This window comes from Anabrus simplex, chromosome 9, assembly GCF_040414725.1.
Source record: "Anabrus simplex isolate iqAnaSimp1 chromosome 9, ASM4041472v1, whole genome shotgun sequence".
In the NCBI taxonomy this organism is placed as follows: Eukaryota; Metazoa; Arthropoda; class Insecta; order Orthoptera; family Tettigoniidae; genus Anabrus; species Anabrus simplex.
The window spans coordinates 71726381-71740598 of NC_090273.1; the positions used below are offsets into that span (position 1 = coordinate 71726381).

General features: G+C 42.4%; 1 protein-coding gene across 1 annotated transcript in view; it reads left to right on the forward strand.

The window, feature by feature from the left end:
* Positions 1 to 782: 782 nt before the first annotated feature.
* MESR3 (misexpression suppressor of ras 3) overlaps positions 783 to 14218 on the forward strand; it is a 103829-nt gene continuing 90393 nt past the window's right edge. Inside the window, exon 1 of the mRNA XM_067154076.2 lies at positions 783 to 1192. The gene's annotated coding sequence lies outside the window, so the exon portion shown is untranslated. The remainder of the gene's footprint in view (positions 1193 to 14218) is intronic.

Sequence of the window (14218 nt, forward strand, 5' to 3'; positions counted from 1 at the left end):
TTACGTCGCACCGACACAGATAGGTCTTATGGCGACGATGGGACAGGAAAGGGCTAGGAGTGGGAAGGAAGTGGCCCTGGTCTTAATTAAGGTACAGCCCCAGCATTTGCCCGGTGTGAAAATTGGAAAGCACGGAAAACCATCTTCAGGGCTGCTGACAGTGGAGTTCGAACCCACAAGCTCACAACTTCGCGCCCCTAACCGCACGCCAACTTGCCCGTGTGGTGTGAGAGTTGCAGGTATGTTGGGGACAGCACAAACACCCAGCCCCCAGGCCACTGGAATTAATCAATGAAGGTTAAAATTCCTGACCCGGTAGTTATTGTTAAATATGATTTGCTCATGTAGTTTATGCCACAAAGTAAAATGGAGATTCATAAAAAATATCGCAAAGCTTCTATTTACATATCTTTACCTTAGCATCGCAGTTTTTTAAAGTCGAATGTGACCATCCATCTTTCGGTTTTTAAAGCTTGTCTTCTGCCCTTCTGAAAATGTGTATAGTGTTTATCTCTGCTTAACACACAGAAAAAAAAGGAAGGTTGTGTTTGAATGTGTGATGTAAGTGGACGAATGAGTCAACATACTTGACTACGCACCTTAGCAAAACACTACGTCCATTGCCTAGAGAGCTCGGCTTAGATGTGCGATGAGCAAGCGTGTTTACGATGACGTCATTGCGCGACGCGTGTGGAGCGGGTCGCGTGTACTACAGGGGGGCTGTGGTCGACCCAAGCGCTCGTAGCTGTGGCAGCGGACTGCCGCTCAGTGCTTGAAGAACAGTGCAGGCGAACAGTTGAGTTGGCTAACGTTCGTTGCCCTTTGCGGAGTGCAGAGAGTATGTGTTGTGTTTTGACGCGCTTGGTGCTACAAAGAGAAGTTTTCTGTCGACAGAATTTGAGTGTTTTATTGCCCTAAGTAATAGATGATTTTTATGGCTTGATACATTCCAGTTTCAGATTAAACGGATCGTTTCGTACCAAAATAGTGCACTTCATCGCTAAAACAGTTTCGATGTAACTGTCCATAATTTTGGAATATTGATTTGTGAAATACCCATGCAAATCAAACTGTTGGCTCATAGTGATAATCTTCTCCTAATCAAAAGCATTTTGATGTGTTCTGAAGATTTGACATTTTACCCCGTGAGGATTAATGCTCTTTGAGCGAAGAGTGAAGCTTCCTTTTATCGGTAAGTGATTCAGTGTTTTAAAATTATTGTGTTTTTTTGTTTTGTTTTTATGTAAGTGTGTTGTCGATTATTTTGGCTAACAGGTGGTTGCACTCTGGACTGCATCTCATTGACGCCGTCTGTCGTGGGCCGTTTAAAAGAAGCGCTATTGTTGTTAAGATTTCGTATCATTGTTAAAGCCTTCAATGGAACGTTCTTCCCTGTCTTGAAAATAACACCTTTGTTAAAGGGACTTCGTTAATTTCCTATGGTGCGCGTTGGATTTTTAGTTAGATTTCGCTGTGGATGGCTTAACCACATGAAAGAGTTCGTGCTAAAGGAGGCAGTTTTTTTGGAAGTGATTAGAAAATACGATATTATTTACGCTGTTTGAAGGTTCTGTTCGGTTGTCTGCGAATTGTCCCTGGAAATATATGTTAAAGAAACTAACCATGAGCATATGTATGAGGGTCTGAACACATACTTTCGATTAATCCAGGACTAGAGCCCTGCCCAGTGACTGATTATAAGGACTTTTTTCGACAGCGAGTGTGGAGAAATGTATTTTGTGCGTTGTGCCTGGACAGTTTTGTCTCTTTAGTGAGAAAATGCTAGCTATGGAGTTCTGTTTTTAAAACTGAGCAGCATAATTCTTAATCCCCCCCCCCATTTCGCTGCAGCCCAAAATCTTTGTTTTAAGGTTAACATTATATCTGTTTCGTTTGCTTTCCTTGGATGAACCTGCTTAAATAAACAATCACTCAGAAAGCGAATGAGCGCATGATATTGTAACTTCCTCGCATTTAGAATTTTATCAGAATTAGTTTTAATAATTGCATTCCGGAGATCGCGGGTTCGAATCCCACCGACGTGACGACAGCCCTGAAGATGGTTTTCCGTGGTTTCCCATTTTCACACCAGGCAAACGGTGGGGCTTTGCGTTTATTAAGGCCACGGCCATTTACCTTCCCCATCAAAGCTCTTCGCCATCGCTCCGTCGCCGAAAACCTGCCATGTGTTAATGCGACGTTAAGCAAGTAGCACCAAAAAAAGAAAAACCAAAATATTATTCACCTCCTTTGTAGATACAAAGCCTGTAGATACCCACGACAAACATTATATTTATAGGTTCGGTTGTTTCCGAGAAAAGTAATAATAATGTTGTTTTGCTTTACGTCCCACTAACTACTTTGACGGTTTTCCGAGACGCCGAAGTGCCGGAATTTAGTCCCGTAGGGGTTCTTTTACGTGCCAGTAAATATACCGACACGAGGCTGCCATATTTGAGCACCTGCAGATACCTCCGGTCTGAGCCAGGATCGAACCTACCAAGTTGGGGTCTGACGGCCAGCGCTTCAACCGTCTGAGCCACTTAGCCCGGTCCGAGAAAAGTAAACCTGCGAATGATCGTACAATTATTTTGATGCAATTAATCCATTTGGTCTTACAACCTAATATTAATGTATTTTTCGTATCGGTTAGGCCTGTTGTCTTGCGTGGAATTGTTAAGCTTAGCAACCTGGAACCGTGAATATAGAATATTGTCTGGAAGATAAATATTTATACCGTATACCATCAGCGTCGCGGGTTGGCAAAATTAAAATATGGTCAGCCTAATATTCATCATCATTTCATCAGTATCATCCTCTTGAACCAACTCCAGTTTCCCGTGTGCGACGAAGAGCGCTTTCCGCTCATTTCTGTCCATGTAGGTGTCTTCTTCCATTACCTGCTGTAAATCCAGACCTCGTCCAGCAAGATCATTTCTAATCTGATCGAACGAACTCTTCCTTGGCCTAATATTATTTCAGTTCTCATTAGACCGATCAGTTTTCGATTCATGGTTGCATATGTTGAGATTTCAACGTAAGATCTCGCTGTCCACGGTTTCGGAACACATAATGCTGTATGTTGAGTATTCAGCCCGAAGGCTGGTTGGAACCTCAACAGCATCGCAGTCAGCTGTCATAGATGGCCTAGGCATCACTGAAAAGGTGTACTTGGGAAATGAGTGAAATAGTTTCCCGTTGCTTTCCTCGCCGAGTCGGAAGTTACTATTACATATCAGTGTGCCAAGCCCACTGAAATTTATGTTCCAACCTACCCCTTGAGCAATATTTTCACACCATTCATAACAGGGACTGGCTGCATAAGGAAGGGCATTTCTGGCATCAGTCAATCATCTGCATTGAGGACTGTCACCCAGGTGGCAGATTCCCTATCAGTTGTTTATCTAGCATTTACTTAAATGTTTTCAACTAACTTGGAATTTTATTGAACATTCCCTTTGAATGTTTGCCCCAATTTGTTCTCTTGAATTCAAACTACTACTTCTTCTTCTTCTTATTGTTATTATGTCCGCTTCCTTAGCATAACGGTTAGCGCTGTTAGCATACGTCCTGGGAACCCCGGACTCGATTCCCGGTACTGCACGAGATTTAATTCTTTACAATTTGCTTTACATTGCACCGACAAAGATAGGTCTTATGACGACGATGGGCTAGGAAAGGGCTAGGAGTGAGAAAGAAGCGGACGTGGCCTTAATTAAGGTACAGTCCCAACATTTGCCTGGTGTGAAAATGGGAAACCATCTTCAGGGCTGCCGAGAGTGGGATTTGAACCCACTATCTCCCATATGCAAGCCAGAGATTTAAGAATGCCAGGAGGCCGGGTATGCAGTTAAAATAGTACGTGCAGCTCAACGTCATTGGGGGTGTGCCCGAAAAGAGCTGCACCAGCTCGAGATGAGGACGCGAGTTTACTTTTATTATTATTAACCCAAGTTACCCAAAGCTCGTAATATGAATCAGTTACAAAAACATTGCGCATAGTTGTTGAAAATAATGACTTTATAATGATATAAATAATTAATGTTTAACGACCTTCCAATTCACGGAAACTTTTAAGATATGTCAGAATTATCCTGAAAGGCGTTCTTCATCGTGTTAGTAAATCTACCAACACACTTGCATTTAAACACTCTTAAGGGGAAACCGACTGTGGCAGGATTCGATTTCGTAGTCTTCGGCATAGAAAGCCAGTTTTTCAAACAACTTCACTGTTAATGTTTATGTGTTCCTCAACGAGGCACTGGGGGGTGGGGGGTGACCCCTTGGGGCACCTCAGTAGGCTGCACTAAAAGAGGGGCCTTGAATATTCTTAAAATTCCTCCTTCTTCTTTTTCTTAATCTGTTTACCCTTCAGGTTCGGTTTTTCCCTCGGACTCAGCGAGGGATCCCACCTCTACCGCCTCAAGGGCAGCGTCCTGGAGCTCCAGACTCGGTGGATACAACTGAGGAGAATGACCAGTACCTCGCCCAGGCGGCCTTACTTGCTATGCTGAACAGGGGCCTTGTGGAGGGATGGGAAGATTGGATGGGTCAGGCAAGGAAGGGGGAAGGAAACGGCCGTGGCCTTAAGTTAGGTACCATCCCGGCATTTGCCTGGAGGAGAAGGAAAACTACTTCCAGGATGGCTGAGGTGGGAATCGAACCCACCTCTACTCAGTTGACCTCCCGAGGCTGCGTGGACCCCGTTCCAGCCCTCGTACCACTTTTCAAATTTCGTGGCAGAGCCGGGAATCGAACCCGGACCTCCGGGGGTGGCAGCTAATCACGCTAACCACTACACCACAGAAGCGGACTTAAAATTCCAAGAAGTGAATTTTACATTATCGCGCAGATATTGTCTTGCAAACTTTCGATTTAAGCTTATAGCATAAGTTTAATCTTATTTGAAACCAATCTATTTCTGGTATTTATTTTATCAACGTAAAATAAAAGCGTTGTAGCGTCACGCGCAGCTCTTTTCAGTTTTTATAAAATACCGAGCTGCAGGTGAGGAAGACAAATTGATAAGAGTTACTGACAACTCTCCGGAAAGAAATTCTTGGAAACATCATCATCGGAATTTTACATAACCGTAAGCAGATAGGCGTACAGTAGTATCCTTCGCTCAGCTCTGTGTTAGTGAAAACCCTTCCATTTTCAACTTCCTGGTTACGTGAGGTAGGAATTTCGGTAATGACTTTAATATGTAGGAAAAAAATCGGCTGGCTGGCCCTACAGAGTCTGAAAAATTTTATGTCTGTATCTGAATTAGGCTGGTAAAATCACGAAATTTGTCAAAAACCTTTAGAAATTATTTTGTGAAAATTAACTGTTATAAAATATTGGATGAAGGACAGTTGTGCGCATGTGCATTCAGGAGACAGAGAGGGGCTGATCCGCACCGTCGGCTACCCTGACAATGTTTTTCCGTGGTTTTCAGTTCTCCTGCACTAAGGCAGTTTCTATAGTATAGGCCACACGGCAGCAAACCCTCTCGCCTTCACCACAAATCTCCTTCTCCACTACAAAGTTCCTAGCCTGAGAGATGGCGTCACCGTCTAAGAGGCCCGCCTCCCCCTTCAGGGGAGAAATGAAAACATTGCAGTATTACATGATATGTTCGAATTCCACTGTCGGCAATCCTGAGAATAGTTTTCTGTGGTTTTCCATTTTCACAGCAGAATTGTTGGGGCTGTACACTACCAACCACTACTGAAACACGCAATAGTGATTACATCCCTCGACATAGGGTTTGGCGTCAGGAAGGGCATCCGGTCGTAAAACAGGGCTAAATCATCATATACTTAGCAGGTTCGCACCCACGACCCTGCAGGTGTGTGTGTGTGGGGGGAGAGAGGGGGGGGGGGAAGCAATAAAAGGAGAGGAGGGAGAAGAAGATGATAAATGCTGAGGCTGTACCCGGGTACCTTCCAATTCCTAGCCGTTTCCTATCCTTGTGGCTTTGAAAACCTCCTTCTGTTTGTGCGTGCCGGGCTGAATGGCTCAGACGGTTGAGGCCCTGGCCTTATGACCCCAACTTGGTAAGTTTGATCCTGGCTCAGTCCGGTGGTATTTGAAAGTGCTCAAATACGTCAACCTCGAGTCGGTAGATTTACTGGCACGTAAAATAATTCCCGCGGGACTAAATTCTGTTACCTCGGTGTCTCCGAAAACCGTGAAAGTAGTTAGTGGGACGTAAAGCTATTATTATTATTATTATTATTATTATTATTATTATTATTATTATTATTATTATTATTATTATTATTATTGTATGTATGTTCAGTCCTCAGCCCTAAGGCTGGTTGGATCCTCAACAGCTCCGCCATCAGCTGCCATAGATGGCCTAGGCATCACTAAAGAGGCGTAGCATGCACCAACCGACCCTATGAGCAACATTTTCACACCATTCATAGCAGGGACTGGCTGCAAAAGGAATGGCATTACTAGCATCGCTCATACCTCGGTCACTTTCATATTGTCAAAGCCAAGGATAAGACAGAGACAGATCAATGAAAGTAACAAAATTGCTCTAGCCCATACCAGAAGACATATTGCACTGTAAACACTAGGTCCTGGCAGCAAAGGCATATTATTATTATTATTATTATTATTATTATTATTATTATTATTATTATTGTGTCGTTAAAACTACTGGCAAAAGAAATCCGTGCCGATATTAATTAAAAGCAAAAGAGACGGATGGTCACTCACTCGAGTCGACAAGGTTCTTATTTTAGAAGGGCAGATGTGTAAATAAAATAGAAGGGGTGGAACAACATACCAGACAGTGGTAAAGCCAAAGAACAAGGTAATATAGAGAAAACCATTCATTTATTTTCCCAGTAATAGTTTGAAGTTGGTTAGCGGAAGAAATGATTATCCTGTCCGGTTATGTTCGGTCACGTTTAACGTACATCAGGAATGAAGCGAAACCAGCTGTCCCATTGTTTGAAGAAGAAACTCGGAATGTGGAGAAAGGAAAGGAATCCTTTATGGCCAGGTCCCCTGTATCCAATAATATTATTTTACGATCCACTAACTACTTTTACGGTTTTCGGAGACGCTGAGCTGCTGGAATTTTGTCCCGCAGGAATTCTTTAACGTGCCGGTAAATCTGCCGACACGAGCATCTTCAAGTATCTCGGGACTGAGCCAGGATTGAATTCGTCATCTTGGATCAGAAAGCCAGCACTCTATTTCTGAGCCGCTCAGCCCTAACCCCTGTATCCAAAATATGGCCTGGTTCTTCATTGTTTCAAATTCTTCTTCTTCTTCTTCTTCTTCTTCTTCTTCTTATTATTATTATTATTATTACGTCCGCCTCTGTGGTGTAGTGGTAGTGTGATTAGCTGCCTGCCCCGGAGACCCAGGTTCTCTATTATCTTCTGATTCTCTACACACATAAACTGAATTCCTCAGTCACGGGTGGAAGTTGCTTCTCCTTTATTATACTTCCCTCAGCTTCCCCTTCATAAAGCCCAAGTTGGCAGGTTCGATCTTACCTCAGTCCGTTGGTAATTGAAGGTGCTCAAAGTACACCAGCTTCCTGTCGATTTACCGGCACGTTAAAGAACCGTAAGAAAATGCACAGCCTGTTTTCCAGTCATTTGACCGGGTCAGGAATGGAATGAATGAATGAAGCCCCCATCTAGCGGCGTGGATAGGAATTTTGTCTGCTGCCGAAGCCTGTCGTACTCTCCTGGGACAATGATTAATGAATAACTAACAGATGAAATGAAATGATACTGGAGTGTTGCTGGAATGAAAGATGACAAGGAGAACCGGAGTACTTGGAGAAAAACTTGTCCTGCCACCGCTTTGTTTAACACAAATCTCACATGGAGTGACCGGGATTTAAACCACGCAACGCAGCGGTGAGAGGCGGCGCCCTGCCTGCTGAGCCACGGAGGCTTGCTTATTATTATTATTATTACTACTATTATTATTGTGGAAACTTCTTCTTCTACCCTTCCAGAGACTTTCATGGCTCTGATTATATTTCTGATTTTTATCATATGACGTCTTCTATTCACTAAAACTTCAATAGAAAAGAAAGAGCGGGTCTGCTGTAATTTGAAGCGTGAGAGTTCTTGAAATCAAGAAGGCGCAATGAACTATTCCGTTCATTAAACTTACTGTTCTTAAGAGACGGCAGATCAAAGCTCTCTTGTGGCTTGGGCAGGTTACATTTTGCTTGAAACCTGTTACTCATGGGCATATAGCATGTTTTCTGTACATTGTTCTGGAACCTGAATCTGTCACGAACCACTTCACTTAACTGTAGCAGCGTCAGTTTCTTTACAGTGAGTCTACTTCCGGATATTTGGCTTTTCATTACCGTTGAATAAACTGAAGGGAGTAGCTTGTGCTCCTGCTGTTGTAGTTGGTGACGATTGTGGCTTTATCATCATCATCATCGTCGTCTGTTTACCCTCCAGGGTCAGCTTTTCCCTCGGACTCGGCGAGGGATCCCGCCTCAAGGGCAGTGTCCTGGAGCTTCAGACTCTTGGTCGGGGGATACAACTGGGGAGAATGACCAATACCTCGCCCAAGCGGCCTCACCTGCTATGCTGAACAGGGGCCTTGTGGAGGGATGGGAAGATTGGAAGGGATAGACAAGGAAGAGGGAAGGAAGCGGCCGTGGCCTTAAGTTAGGTACCATCCCGGCATTTGCCTGGAAGAGAAGTGGGAAACCACGGAAAACCACTTCCAGGATGGGTGAGGTGGGAATCGAACCCATCTCTACTCAATTGACCTCCCGAGGCTGAGTGGACCCCGTTCCAGCCCTCGTACCACTTTTCAAATTTCGTGGCAGAGGCGGCCATATAGGATATACCTTGGCAATATCTTGATATTGGTAATTTCGTGGGGCCGATTACCTAGATGTTAGGCCCTTTAAACAACAAGCACCAAGGCAATTTCGTGATAAGTTTTTGAAATTCCCTCTCGAAGTAATCCTTCGTCCTAGAAGAACAAATTTATCTTCACAGGTACGTACGTCTTGTTTCTGGAAACACTCAGCGTTGGTCGGTCTGACAATTACTACCGTGTGGTAGTAATTGTGTGGAAAGGTGGTGGTTGTCTTTTATGCTGTGAAATGTTTTGCGTTACAGTATTTTAATAATAGATACCTACAAACAAAATTAGAATAAATTTATAATTTAGTATTCGGGTACAGTCAACATTGACGTATTTTTTAACACTTTTTATATTATTGTGAACATCGGTTTGTATTTAATATCCTTAGCTTTCCGGATTAGAATTTTAGCATTTGAGGGAAAATTTTAACCGGCTGATAAAATAGGTTTCGGTTTTCGCATATTTAATGCCATAATTTTGTAATGTTTAACTCTTACATAAATAATGGTGTTAACGTGCTATGTTTTAAACTTAATATCTGTTTAAATTAACATATCACGAACTTACCATACCCTTATTTTTCTGTACTACCATGTTAGAATCCTCCTAAGTAGCCTACGTCAATATAAAAACAAAAATTTGTTTAAATTAGTAAAGCTGGTAAAGGAGCAAACTACTCTTTGGTTAAAGAGTGTGATGTGCCATGGTCCATACTATTTTTTTTTTAACGGACTGAAGGTGAAGACGATATCAGGCTCTGAGTCCCTAAACTAGACAAACCGTTTGCTTTATCGGTGGAGATGAAACAGATATTATATTCTCGATATGCAGGAACTGTGATTCAGTTTGACAGTTTTGCAAATACGAAAGTTTTCTATTGTGTAATCTGATGAACTGAAGGGTGCTGTGACATCATTATGTTTGTGACGGGTAGTTGCTTAATAGTCGTTAATTCTCCCCCCCCCCCCCCCTCGCGCAAAACCAAGGCAGGAAGGTACTATGACCGAATTACTAAGGACATCACGAAATAACAAATGATAGATATGACAAAAGGCGTAAGTTGCATAGACCAGGTAGGTTAAACTATTAATCGGAAGTGTCAATCTAAGGAAATACAACTTGCAAATGTTTAAATATTGGCAGGATTTTACGATATTTAAATAATGTTCAGATTATCACGAAATGACCAGGGTTTATGGTTCCGACAGTACCCTTACGACAGTTACGATCGTCAGCTTCTTTTGAATGGTGTCCGGACATTTCGTACCACGGACATTCCGTACCACTTGATTTTCGAGGACATTTCGTACCACCTAGGTCGTTATCTACCAGCGAACAGTTTTCCCATAATCCCCAAATATTTACGCCAGGACAATCCGTACCACTTGATGTCAAATTAGAATTCCATTTCCACGCCAGCGGGCATAATGAGCCTGACAGACACACTCAGAAACAAGAATAATTTACAACATTTGCTGAAGATAACTTTTATATTATCTGAATAATTGCTCCTTGAACTATGCCTGTCGCGTTAATAATACAATAGAAATATACATTGTGTTCGGGTACAATGTGCCTGACGAGTATAAGGATGGATAATATTACTGTTATTTTGAATATTTATAAACTACCGGATTATTTCAGTGTCAAGTAAGTAAAATAAAAATTCTGATGAACTGGCCAATATGGGTTTGAAGGTCACGCGGAAACAGGAAACTACTGAAAGGTGGAAGTAGCGAATGTCGAATACGAGATAAGTATTAACACGTGTGCCAGTCAGATCAATTGCGCCCGAGTAGTAGTCACACCATGAGAAGATTCATGCGCCAGTAGTGGACAATGGATATACACATGAATACAATTTATACTTCGCAGTGCTTCTCACTCTTTCAAGTGGTACGGAATGTCCTCTCTTAAATATTTTAAAGTAATTATCTGACACTTCGCAGGTAATCAGCCGGTCAAGTGGTACGAAAAGTCCGGTGGTACGAAATGTCCTAGAACCTTTAGGCCTAATTAGTGTCGTATCATGCTTTAATAATAAATCTGACAACAGACCGCACAATCTACCACACGTAACTCACTTATTCAAAAGCATGATACGACACTAATTAGGCCTAAATGTACAATAATTTGGAACAGGTAATTTTCTGCATCTGACATCTCGCCAAAATGTTTTGAATTGATCGCCGCGTGGATTATTGATTCCCAGTGCGCACTCATGTATCGGTCAAAGGAGCTGTACATATGTTTCAGTCCACGCAGGTGTGATAAAATAAAGTGATAAAAACTAAAGCGATATCATTGTGGCGATAGGCAGCTGTGAGGTACCATAAAATTAACGTGATAAAAACTAAACGATAGTATTGTATTGGTTGGCAGCTGGGATTGGTTGAAATTCCTGATAGTATTCTACCGGATTTGTCACCGATTCATGAGCTAAATAATCCTTTAATTTTTTTTCACTAGGTTTTATAAGTCTGACTGCTTGGCTGAGTGGTCAGCGTACTGACGTTTGGCTCAGAGGGCCTTAGGTTCGCTTCCCGACCGCGCCGGGAAATTTAATCGCATCTGGTTAATTCGTCTAGCTTTTGGGGGCTAGATGTTTGTCTTCGTTTTAATGCACATCTTCAAATACATACAGCCAGAGCTGTAGTCAAGGGTATACGCCGTATGTCCTCTGCTTAACTCTACTCGTTTGAGTATGCTTTCTGATTTCCTGCGTAATCTTCTGCTTTGGTATCTTTTTTGTCTTTAATTTTGCTTCTGTCAATGAGTTTTTACTTTCCAACCATCCGACTGCGTTCGTAATCGCGAACATCGAAGTTTTAGCTTGATGAATCACATCATCAGTCATCATTTCGTCACTTATTTAAGGTCATCACTGTTCGTTCCTTACGCCTCCAGCCTTATTGATTCAAGTACCCATCAGTTGACAGATTTAAACCTGTGAAATAAGAGAAGACGAGGCTGGAAAACCACCGTACTGCAACACACATCAATTCAAGACTTCGCCCCAGTGAGTAATTGTGATCACAAATAAAAAGACACTTTGGAGCTTTTTAAAATAAATAGCTGGAAGCAGGTCCAGTAGAAGACTACTATCTACACAAACTAGTGGATTAAAATATTGATTTCTTCTTTTTTCATCTTAAAATGCCTTCTACACGCCTCCTTTTTGCTAAATTGAGGGAAGTTTAATATAACTTAGCTGTAACCCAGCTATTTCAAACGCCAGGGTTGTCTGGCTTCCGGTATTTGCCGCTTTTCCCCGCATCCGTAGGGTCGCGTGTGCGGACTTTGTCGCACATGTGGACTTGGCCCTGTTTTTCGGCCGGATGCCCTTCCTGACGTCAGCCGTATGTGGAGGGATGTAATCACAATTGCATGTTTCTGTAGTGGTGTGGTGTGTTGTCTGAACATGAACAGGTGAGTGTTGGAACAAACACCCAGTTCCGGAGCCAGAAAAATCAACCAAACGCGATTAAAATCCCCGACATAGCCGGGAATCGAATCTTGGACCCTTTGAACTGAAGGTCTCAACGCTGACCATTCAGCAGAGGAGTCGGACGCTCTGACTTACCCTGTAATAATTTTGGGATTACAGCGCTGTATGCAACATATTACAGAAACACGCAGTGTTGAATATATTACTCCATATCGGGCTGGCGCCAGGAAAGGCACCCGACCGTAAAACTAGGCTAAATCCGTTCGAGTGCCGACCCCAGGTAACTGCGAATAGGCCAGGAAGAAGAGAGTTTGCAAGTTAGGAATCCCTAGGAACTGACAGTGCTGTAAAAGATTTTAACCAGCCATGTTGAACACCAGTACTGTCAGCTATATTTTACCTCTCAGGATATTGCTGTCTGTATCGAACTGTTATAAATTATTTCAAGGTCCACCTTGTCAATACAATTCAAAATCTAGTATATTTACTAATACATCAAATACATAAATATACAGAAGTACATGTTTCGAGAATTAATATTCTCTCCTTCAGCCTACAGATTAGAACCACATGCATGTAAAAGACCTTATTTAAAACTTTATGGCCTAAGAAAAAACTGGTTAAAACAACCATTTCTTTGCCCTATACATGCGTGTGCACTGGGAATCAATAATCAACGCGACGATCAGTACCTACAAAACGTTTTGACGATATGTCAGACGCTGAAAATAATCTTCAAAACGTTTTGGCGAGGTATCATATGCAGAAAATAACCTTCAAAACGTTTTGGCGAGATGTCAGATGCAGAAAATAACCTTATAATTCAGAGCTCCAATTAATAAATTGCACATTTAATTAGTGTCGTATCATGTTTTAATAATACACCTGACCACACACTGCACAATCAACCACACGTAACTTACTTATTCTGATGAAGCAGACGATCGTAACTGTCATAAGGGCGCTGCCGGTAATTTCGTGATAATCTGAACATTATTTAAATATCGTAAAATTGTGTGAATATTTACAAATTTGCAAGTTGTATTTCTTTAGACTGACATTTCGGTCGTTGAAATGAAATGGCGTATGGCTTTTAGTTCCGGCAGTGTCCGAAGACAAGTTCGGCTCGCCAGATGCAGGTCTTTTGATTTGACTCCCGTTGGCGACCTGCGCGTCGTGATGAGGAGGAAACTGATGATGGAAACGACACATACATCCAGCCTCCATGCCAGCGGAATTAACCAATTATGGTTAACATTCCCGAGCCTGCCGGGAATTGAACCCAGGACCCTTATGAGCAAACGCCAGCAAGCCAACCATTTAGCAAAGGAGTCGGACATTTCGACAGCCTGAAGATGGTTTTTCCTTGGTTTCAAATGCTGGGACAACACTTTAATTAAGGCCACGTCCGCTTCCTTCCCATTCCTAGCCCTTTCCTATCCCATCGTCGCCATAAGACCTATCTATGCCGCTGAGACGTAAAGCAGATTGGAAAAAGAAGTGTATATATTAGACTCGAAGCGACTTGGAAGAAACCGTTTGCAAACATGGCGCTTTGCCTTCAGCGTGCCCTTTTACGATCTCTCCTCACGGTTCACGACTTGTCACGATAATTTCGTTCACTGGTTCCACCCAAACGTTTCCTAATCGCGACAGCGCCGTACTTCAGTAAAACCGTTAACTCCTAGGTGATATCCGCCACGGATCTGAATTCCATTCCAGATTTAAACCCCGATATTCCTTTAACTTAGACAACACAATATTGTCGCTGTACATGCGTCAATTAGGTTGATCAGATATCAAAAATAATTTGCCATTTACTTCGCGCTTACATTATGATTCTTAAGATTATTATCGTTAAGCCTCCACGTCTTTGGGGGAAAGTACATCTTTGCATTTATTGAAAAG